We start from the raw sequence: 11,177 nt of genomic DNA, 5'->3' as shown, positions 1-11,177 counted from the left end.
AAGGTGTCAGAGGGGCAACAGATTTATTGAGGTGATCTCTTTGTGAGTTATATATATGTCTAATCACTATGTTGTACACCTGAAACTAATATAATATTGTATGCCAACTATAACTGAAAAATAAAAAATATTTAAAAATGCTTATGGAACTTAGTGAGAACTTCAACAAAGAGATAGTAAGCATAAAAAAGGACAGATATATTTTGCCTTTTGAAGATGGCAGGCTAGGTAAAAGTGGAGTTTGCCTCCTCCTAGGAACACATTAAAATTACAACCAAATTATAAAACGATCAACTTAGAGAACCACCTGAAGTGTAGCTGATCATAACACATACATCTGAGGGTATAAAGAAAAGGCCACATAGAGACCAGTAGGAGGGGTGGAGACATGAAACAGGCTAGTCCCATACCTGTGCATGGCAGTTGAGCCTCATGAGGGAGAGTGCAGCTGCAGAGTCCTCCCTGAAGGAATGAGGTGCCCTAGCCCCACAGAGGCCTCCCCTGCTTAGGGTTCCAGTCCTGGGAAGAGGCATTCCCAAAAATTTTGTTGTAAAAATCAGTGAGGATTCTGGCCATCTGGTGAGACAAAAAGAACCTGAAAACCCAGATGTCTCCCTTATAGGGTCACACAAAGACTCATTTGCTCACAGACATTCATCCTGGGTGCTGACAGAGAGCCAGAAACTCTGGAGGCACAAGAGACATACAGAGAAAGACTGAGTTGTGTGGTGCCAGGGAGAGGGCTGGAGGGACAGCCATCATTGCTTCTTTGTTGGGCCCCCTTCCAGGGAAGTCTACCGATGGGCACTGTCTTGCCTGTGTTGTAACCTCCTCCCACACTGCCAATTCTGAAGCTGCATTGGCCTGGTAAGATCAGTGTGCTACACCCTGTGTCTCCCTGAGACCCTGCCCCACCCAATCCACAAATTGCCCATGGTGACTTATTGTTGGGCAGCCAGTCTTGTCCTGCACCTTACCTGGGCCATTCATTCATTGCGGGCAATAGCCCCTAAGTTGCATGACCCGCATGTGGTAAGAACGTTTCTGGGGAAACTTTTGGTGGTGGGCTAGAGGTACCAGTGTGAGCTGCAGTGTCTCTTGGGAAGACTACAAGTGTCTGTGGGCTCTACATGGATGGTAGCTGGCCTAGCTGTGATCTGTGACTATGGCAGGAGGCTGCAGGCTCGGCACTGGCAATAAATCTGAATCTGCATTGTACTGACAAGAACAGCTTGCTCTATCTGTGTCTCCCTGAGACCCCGCACTACCCAACTCACAAATTACCAGCAGCAAGCCTATTCCTAGGCAGTGAACCCCACCCTGTGCTTTCCCTGGGCCGTGAATTGGACAGCAAACAACAGCTCTCAGCTTGTGCCACCTGCGTGCAACCTGTGTGTCCCAGAAGAGACTTTTGCTGGCAGGCCACAAGCCCTACCCTAAGTTACAGTATTTCTTGAACAGATCTCAAGTGTCTCTGAGCTCAAGGAGGGCTGCTGCTGGCCTTGGTGTGATTTGAAACTTTTACAGGAAGCCACAGATTCAGCAGAGGAATGAAAACTGACTCTGCACAGGCCAGGTAAAATCTGCTCACTTTACCCCAGTGACACCTTGGGTTCCTGCCCCAACTAACTCATGTAGCACCCAAAGGCTCTTGTAATTGTGGAGTCTTATGAGCAGCTGGCAGGCAGCCTCAGGCTTTGAGATGCACTAGTCCTTTTGCTAAACTATCCAGGCCTAGACTGGTGGTAACTGACCTTGGCTCACAATGTGGTCTCTCTCAGTTACCTCCAGATCCAGCATAGGCAGCGACCATCTGCTGAACATTTTGTAGATCCTACCAGGTAGCTTTGAGTAATCAAAGGTAGTGGCTGACCTTGGCCTACATGGGAGCCTGCCCCCCAAAAGGGACCACAGAACTAATACAACTGGAGACTGGCATCAGACCACAACAGAGTACCACCTGACTAGCCCCATAAGTGGCACATTCAAAGAGTGGTCTCGACAGGTACGTGAGACTGCTGGGGTGAATTCTTTTCTGTAGAATCAGCTCCCACACAGCAGCTCATACCCCGTGGGCACAGCCAGGCAGCCCAAGAGTCTATCCCATTCACTGACATGTTAACAGAAATCAAGGCTTACCTACAAAAAGAGAACACATTCAACCACACAAGGAACATGCCCCAAGCCCTTGGCACATGTGATCAGGGTGACTAATTAAGACCATCTGGACAAGTCTGGGAGATATAACAAATCTTTTTAATACATAGAAATGAACACAGAGAGGCAACTAATATGAGAAAAAAAGAGAAACATGCTATAAATGAAAGAACAGGAGAAAACTCACGAAAAAAAAAGTAAATGAAATGGAGGTAAGCAACCTACCAGAGACAGAGTTCAAAACACTGGTTATAAGGATGCTCAATAAACTTTGGGGGAGAATAGATGATCTCAGTGAGGACTTTAACAGAGAGATAGTAAGAATAAAAAAAGGACATAGAAATCATAAAAATGAAAAAGTTAGTAAATGAAGAATATAATAACTGAAATGAAGAAAACACTAGAAAAAAATCAACAGTTGATGCAATGAAGCAGAGCATTGAATCAGAGATTTGGGAGACAAAGTAGTAGAAAACACCCATTGAAACACCAAATAAAATTGAAACAGCATAAAAAAATAAAAGAATTGAGGAAACTTTAAGGGACCTCTGGGTCAACATCAAATGTAACAACATTCATATCAGAGGGGTGCCAGAAAAAGAAGAAAGAGAGCAAGGGATTGAAAACCTATCTGAAGAAATAATGAATGAAAACTTCCTAAACCTGGTGAAGGAAATAGACATACAAGTCCAGGAAGTGCTGGACAAGGTGAACCCAAATAGACCCATACCAAGACACATTATAATTAAAATGCCAAAGGGTAAAGACAGAATCCTAAAAGCAGCAAGAGAAAGGCAGCTAGTTACCTACAAGCTTACCCCCATTAGAATGTCAGCTTATTTCTCAACAGAAACTTTGTAGGCCAGAAAGGATTGGCATGAAATATTCAAAGTGATGAAAAACAAGAACCTACAACCAAGACTATTCCACTTAGCAAAGCTGTCAATTAAAATTTAAGGTAAGATAAAGAGCTTCCCAGACAGGAGAAAGCTAAAGAAATTCACTACCACTAAGCTGTATGACAAGAAATATTGAAAGGACCTCTTTAAGAAGAGGAAGAAAAAAATAAAATAATATTAATAATAAAATGGCAATAACTATGTATTCATCAATAATCACATTAAATGCTCCAGTCAAAAGACATAGAGTAGCTGAATGGATAAGAAAAGACTGATACATATGCTGTCTACAAAAGACCAACCTCAGATCAAATGACAGAGGAGAACAATGACTCCACAGAAATACAAAGGACTATAAGAAAATACTACAAGCAATTATATACCAACAAATTGGACAATCTGGAAGAAACAGATACATTTCTAGAAACATACAATCTTCCAAGACTAAATCAAGAAAAAACAAAAAATCTGAACAGACCAATCACTACTAATGTAATCAAATCAGTAATCAAAAAACTCCCAAAAAACAAAAGTCCTGGACTGGATGGCTTCACAGGTAAATTTTACCAAAAATTCAGAGAAGAATTTATACCAATTTTTCTCAAACTATTCCAAAAAATTCAAAAAGAGGGAAGGCTCCCAAGCTTATTTTATGAGACCACTATTACCCTGATCCCAAAATCAGATACACTACAGAAAAAGAAAATTATGTCAATATTCTTGATAAACATAGATGTAAAAATTCTCAACAAAATATTAGCAAAGCAAATTCAGCAACATATTAAAAAGATCATATAACATGATTGAGTGCAATTTATTCCTGGAATGCAAAGTTGGTTCAATATCTGGAAATTAATTAACGTAATATACCACATTAACAAATCAAAAGATAAAAATCATATGATCATATCAATGGGTGCAGAAAAAGCATTCGACAAAATCCAGCATTCATTTATGTTAAAAACCCTCAGCCAAGTGTGAACAGAGGGAACATACCTGAACATAATAAAGACCATATATGAGAAACCCACAGCTAACATCATACTTAATGGGGAAAAGCTAAAAGTGCTTTCCTTATCATTGGGAACAAGACAAGGATGTTCACTTTCACCACTTTTATTCAGCATAGTATTGGAAGTCTTAGCTACAGCAATCAGACAAGAAAGGAATAAAAGTTATCAAAATTGGAAAAGAAGTAAAACTGTCATTATTTGCAGGTGACATAATGCTATATATAGAGAACCCTAAAGATTCCACCAAAACAAACAAACAAACAAACAAACAAACTGTTAGAACTGATAAATGAATTCAGTAAAGTAGCAGGATACAAAATTAATATTAAGAAATTGGTTATATTTCTATACATTAATAACAAACACTCAGAAAAATTAAGAAAACAATCTCACTTACAATTGCATCAAAAAATATCTAGAAATAAATTTAACCAAGGAGGTAAAAGACCTGTACCCAGAAAGTTATGTCATTGAGGAAAGAAATTGAATAAGATATGAATAAATGGAAATATATACAGTGCTCCTGGATATGAAGAATCAACATCATTAAAATATTCATGCTACCCAAAGCAATCTATAGACTTAATGAAATCCTTCTCAAAATACCAATGACATTTTTCAAAGAACTAGAATAAGTAATTTTAAAATTTATATGAAACCATAAAAGACCCTAAATAGCCATGATAAGCTTGAGAAATAAAACAAAGTTGGAGCTGTCAGATATCAAACTATACTACAAGGCTATAGTCATTAACACATCATGGTATTGCCATAAAACAAGACATACAGATTAATGGAACAGAATAGAGAGCCCAGAAATAAATCAACACCTATATGGTCATTTAATCTATGCCAAAAGAGGCAAAAAAAATACACGATGGAATAAAGACAGTTTATTCGATAAATGGTACTGGAAAACATGGAGATATACATGCAAAAAACCCCCAAAAAACCCAAAATAAAACCGGACTACCTTCTTACATCATATACAAGAATAAACTTAAAATGGATTAAAGACTTAAGTGTGAGACCCAAAACCATAAAACATAGGCAGTAAGCTCTTTGACATTACTCTTAGTATATAATGATATATCGCCTGGAGCAAGAGAAACAAAAGAAAAAAATAAATAAATGGTACTACAAATGGTACTACATCAAACTAAACAGTTTTTGCACAGCAAAGTAAACCATCAACAAATTGAAAAGACAACCTAATGAATGGAAGAACACATTCACCAATGATACATTCAATAAGGGGTTGATACTCAAAATTTATAAGGAACTCATACAACTCAACACCAAAATAACAAAAACCAAAACAAACAATTTAATTAAAAAATGGACAGAGGGAGAGAGAGAAAAAAAATGGCATAGATGATAGAGGCTCTGTTCATTCCTCTGAAGACCAAATCAAAGTTGTGGTAGAAACAAGGAGTAAACAGCAAGGAAATTTGTCTGGGATCTAGATGAACAAGCCATACAACTAGGGAGAGAAATAAGAAATCACCCTACAACAGGAGGAGGTAGGACAGGATGAAGATGCAAGCCTTCCTGGTCCCCAGCGGCTGAGTGGGACAGAGGCCATAGCAGCAGCAGTCGGCAGTTGCAGATGCCTCTTAAAGGAGCCGTATCTGTGAGTGGACTTTTGTGGTGATGGACCTGCTCACTCTGAGCACCAGCACTGGGTTGGATGTGCAAGTGGCACCAGGGACTTACAGGGGACACTGAGTTGTTAGAGCGAGGGCCGAGGCAAGACTCGCTCTGTACAGAAGTGCTGGTGGTATCCATTTTTCCTCTGTTGAGCCCTCCCCCTGACCCAGTGTGCAGACCCAGAAACACCATAGCTGAGACGTCATCAAACTGGGTAACAGAGGTCACTCCGCCAGAGGATTCCCTGAAACTCTGCCTTCCTCAACTCATGGCCCCATCCAAGCCACATCGAGTTGTGTTCTTGGTGAGTCCTATGCTACTTGCTGAGCAGCTCCAAGATACACACTGGTGGCAGCTGGCTCTGGTTTCTGGCATGGCTTCCGGAGGCAACTATAAGCACAGAATCTGTGGAATCTTAACAGGTAAACTTGGAGAGGCACAGGCTGGGGCTAAACTTGGCCTGCAGCTGAACCCCTCTCAGGACTGTGCCACTGGACACCTACTACACAAAGCCGCACTAATAAGATGGGAGACTTAAGAGCTTTGCTTAGTGCATAGAAACAGACACAGAAAGGCAGGCAAAATGCGAAGACACAGAAGCAGAAACCATATGAGAGAACAGAACAGGGATCCAGAAATAATGGAGTCAAATAATCTAACAGATGCAGAGTTCAAAACACTGGTTATAAAAATGCTCAATGAACTTAAAAGAAGTGTAGATGAATTCAGTGAGAACTTTAACAAAGAGATAAAACACATAAAAATGGAAATGGAAATTATCAAAAGGAACCAGTCAGAAATGAAGAACACATTATCTGAGATGAAAAGGATGTTAAATAGAATAAACAGAGTGAATAAAGTAGAAGATCGAATGACCAATATAGAGGATGGGGAAGCCAAGGACACTCAATCAGAATGACAAGAAAAAAGAAGCCAAGACTATAATAATAACTTAAGGAGCCTATGAAACACTATTAAATGTAAAAATATCTGTGTCATAGGGATACCGGGAAAAAAAACAACAAGACATTGAAGAGCCATTTGAAAAAAGAATGGTGGAAAACTTCCCTCACCTGGTGAAGGAAATAGAAAAACAGCCCAGGAAGCTCAGAGAGTCCCCAAAACCAAGAACCCGCAGAGGCCCACACCAAGACACATCTTAATTAAAATGCCAAAGTTTAAATACAAAGAGAGAATCTTAAAAGCAGCAAGAGAAAACCAGTTAGTTACCTACAAGAGAGCACCCATAACACTGGCAGCTGATTTTTGAAAAGAAACTATGCAGAACAGAAGGGCATGGCACAAAATATTTGACATGATGAAAATCCAGGATCTACAACCAAGAATACTTTATCCAGCAATGTTATCATTTAGAGTTGAAGGACAGATAAAGAGCTTCTCAGACAAAAATAAGCTAAAGGAATTTATCAACACCAATTATTACAGGAAATGTTGGAAGGACTTCTTTAAGAAGAAAAAAAGTCTCAAAATCATGAATAAAGAATATAGTAATAACTACATTCCTATCAATAAGTACCTCAAATGGACAAGAATTAAGTGCTCCAACCAAGAGATAGGATGGCTGAATGGATAGGAAAACAAGACCCTTACACACGCTGCCTACAAGATACTCACTTCAGATTAAAAGACACACACAGACTAAAAGGAAGGGGATGAAAAAGATATTGTTTTGAGGGACCTAGTAGGTATTGTGCTGAAAGAAATGGGTTGAATAGAGAAAGTTAAATATTATATGATTTCACGTATTGTGGAATTTAAGAACAAAATCAACAACAACAACAAAATCAGTAATAGAATCATAGATACAGAGAATATTTTGAGGGCTACTATATAGGAGGGGTAGGAGAGGACAAAAAAAGGCAAAGGGATTAAAAGATACAAAAGGATAGTTGCAGAATAGACATAAAGATGTAGAGGATAGCATGAGGAAGATGGTTAATAATGTTGTAATAAATATGTAAGGAGGAAGAAGGATACTAGATTTAGTAGGGTGATTGCTTTGTGAGTTAGGTGGATCTCCGATCACTATGCTATGTAACTGAAACTGGTATATTATTGTATGCCAACTATAATTGAAAAAATCCTCATTGAATTGAACAATGTAAATACAAGCAACTAATTGTCTATTTCAATAAAGACAGAAAAAAAAAAATGGGCAAAAGACCTGAATAGGCATTTTCCAAAGAGTACATACAAATGAAAAGATGCTCGCCATCACCAATCATCAGGGAAATTCAAATTAAAAGCACAATGAGATATCACCTCATACCTGTCAGAATGGCTATCATCAATAAATCAAGAAACAAGTGTTGGCAAGGATGTGGATAAAAGTGAACCCTCCTGCACTGTTGGTGGGATTACAATTTGGTACAATCACTATGGAAAAACAGTATGGAAGTTCCTCAAAAAATTAATAATAGAACTGTCACATGACTCAGCAATCAGATTTCTGGATATTTATCCAAAGAAAAACAAAACACTAATTCAAAAAAATATATGCATTCCTATGTTCACTTCAGTGCTATTTATAATAGCTAAGATATGGAAGCAACCTAAGTGCCCATCAATAGAGCAAATAAAGAAGAGATGGTACATATATACAATGGAATATTACTCAGCCATAAAAAAGAATAAAATCTTTCCATTTGCAACAACATAGGTGGACCTAGAGAGATTATGCTAAGTGAAATAAGCCAGATAGAGAAAGACAAATATCATGTGATTTCACTTATATGTGGAATCTAAGGAACAAAATACATGCACAAACAAAATGAAAGCAGTCATAGATACCAAGAACAAACTGATGATTGCCAGCTGAGTGGGTAGTTGGGAGATTGGGTGAAAAAAGTGAAGAAATTTAGAAGTACAAATTGGTAGTTAAAAAAGTCACGAGTTTGTAGGGTGAAGCATGGTGAATATGGTCCATGGTATTGTGGTGACTATGTGGTGTCAGGTGGATGCTAGACTGGTTGGGGAGGAGAATCACTTCGTCAATTTTATGGATGTCCTGCCACTATACTGTGCACCTGAAACTAATATAAAATGATATTGGATGTCAACTCTAATTGAAAAGTAAAAATTAAAAAAGTATGCTTTGTGAAAAAGGCAACTCAACCTCTAATTCACACCATAAAGAAATGGATTAAATAATTGTGAAAGAGATATGAAAATTTTAGGGAAAAAATCCTCAATATACATACCACAGTAGTAGTGGATACCCTTTTGAAAGCCTAGACTCTATCAAGGATAAGGTAGACACATTTGACTAAATGCAACAAATATTTTATGGTAAAAGATTTCTTTATTTTATTTCCTTTTAATAAAAATATTTGTTGAGCATCTGCTCATGTGATACTCTTTTGAGTACTGGAGATTTAGCAGTAAACAAAACAAAGTCCCTATCTTCTTAGACTTTACATTTTAGTGGGGGCAGAAAGTCAATAAACATTCAAATAAATGTATAATGTGAGGTCATGGTAAATGCTGGGAAGAAAAAGAAATCAGGGCAAAGGAATAGAGAATGTGAAGTATTGTATTTTTTAGGGCAGTCATATTTTAGTTGACATCTTAAAAATTGTGGAAATGAGTTGTGTTATTTGAGGGTAAGTGTTCCAGGCAGATTCTGAAGTAGGAACATGTTTGGCAGGTGTGAAGAACAATGAGGGAACCATTGTGGCTGCAGCAACAGGAGGCAGAGAGAAAGTGGGAGATGAGGCTGGAGGGAAAACCAGAAGCCTGACACTGTAAGGCTTTGAAGTCCATAAGACTTTGGAGTTTTATACTGAGGGGATTGGGAAGACTTTGGAAGATCTTGAGTAGAGAAGTAACATGGGGAATGGGAAGTCTTTGTGGGGGTCTTGAGTAGAGAGATAACATGACCTAATTTAAATTTTAAAAGTATGGTTCTGACTGCAGTGGGGAAAATAGGCTGGTAATGGAGAGTGGGGTCAAAAAGCTCAGTTTGGAGGCTATCACAGCAGTACAGGTGAGATTTGGTAAAGGCTTAGATGAAGTAGGTGAGAAATAGTCATATTCAAGATGTAATTGTAGGAGACAGGTTGAATTAATTGGATGCAGAAAAAGAACAAGTAGATTGGTAACACATTTTTTCAACACATATGGTGGATAAAAAATTAATATACTAAAAGCACCTACAAACGGAATAAGAAAAGGACAAAGCACCAGTTTGAAAAATGAGTAATTCACATAAGTTCAGAAACCTAATAAAGCCTATGAAAAAGTGCTGTCTTACCAGTAGTCAGGAAAATGTAATTAAAGCAAGAGTTAAAGACCATGTTTCTCATTAACTAGATAAAAATTAAAAAATAGCTACTGTTAGCAGCATTAGTGAGATAATGTGTGGAAAATTGAAATCTCACACATAAAAGTAAATTTTTACAAAATTTTGGGAAAGTGATTAGATAATACCTAATAATCTAATCATTAAAAATAAATATTTCCTTTGATCTGGCAACTCCACTTTTGGAAATCTATTCTAGAGAAATAAAATTTTTATCATGTACAAAGATATTTATTATAGCACCATTTAGCAATTGCAGGACCATATGGCCAATAGCAAAAAGCTTGAAACAAGCCAAATGTTTATCTTTAAGAAAATGAATAAGCAGTAATTCATTCACACTACTGGATGATATATTATAACAATAATTCTTTAGAGTGATGTCTGTTGACCTGGAGTGACATACATAATATATAGTTTGGTGAAGAAATCAAGTTGCAGAATAATGTATATAATCTGACCCTGTTTGCATATATATTCACATAGCATAAATTTAAGATAGAAGAGATTCATAAAAAGTTAACACTGATAACATTGTGAATTTTTAATTTTTGAAGAGAAATTTAATAAATAAAATATTTTTGAGACCTGGATCACAATATGTATAATTTTTAGTGTGGCATCTCTTAGATTTGACTTCCAGTCTTGGCAGATGCTCAGGCTTCTGGATGATGGACTAAAGTATCTTTACTCTTTAAACGTTAGAAAAATGAGCTTATGTTTCTTTAAAACCTAATTGGAACCTCCCAGCTACAGACTAGGGACATTGGTTATGTTTCCTATTCTTAACTGTTTTGAAGGGGGAGAGTAAGAGAATTTTATCAAATATAAAACTAAATATTCTAATCAATTTTCAGTTAATCCTTTAATCTCTTTTGATTTTATTTTTAAATTCCATGTTTTTTCCATTTTACCAGCTCCCTGCTTTTTACTTCCTAGATGTGCCTGTTGTAACCTAGGGTGAGAGATATTTGGAGGCAAGGGGAAATCACATTTTTAATGCAGTTCTAACCCAGGAAATCTTTAAAAGGGGCCACATTAACTGATTTTACATACATTATTCATTTACCAATATTTATTTATTTATTTATTTATTTATTTATTTATTTATTTTTTATTTACCATTATTTATTTACC

The sequence above is a fragment of the Pteropus medius genome, unplaced genomic scaffold, assembly GCF_902729225.1.
Source record: "Pteropus medius unplaced genomic scaffold, Ma_sr-lr_union100, whole genome shotgun sequence".
NCBI lineage: Eukaryota > Metazoa > Chordata > Mammalia > Chiroptera > Pteropodidae > Pteropus > Pteropus medius.
Note: the sequence above shows the minus strand (reverse complement) of the source record.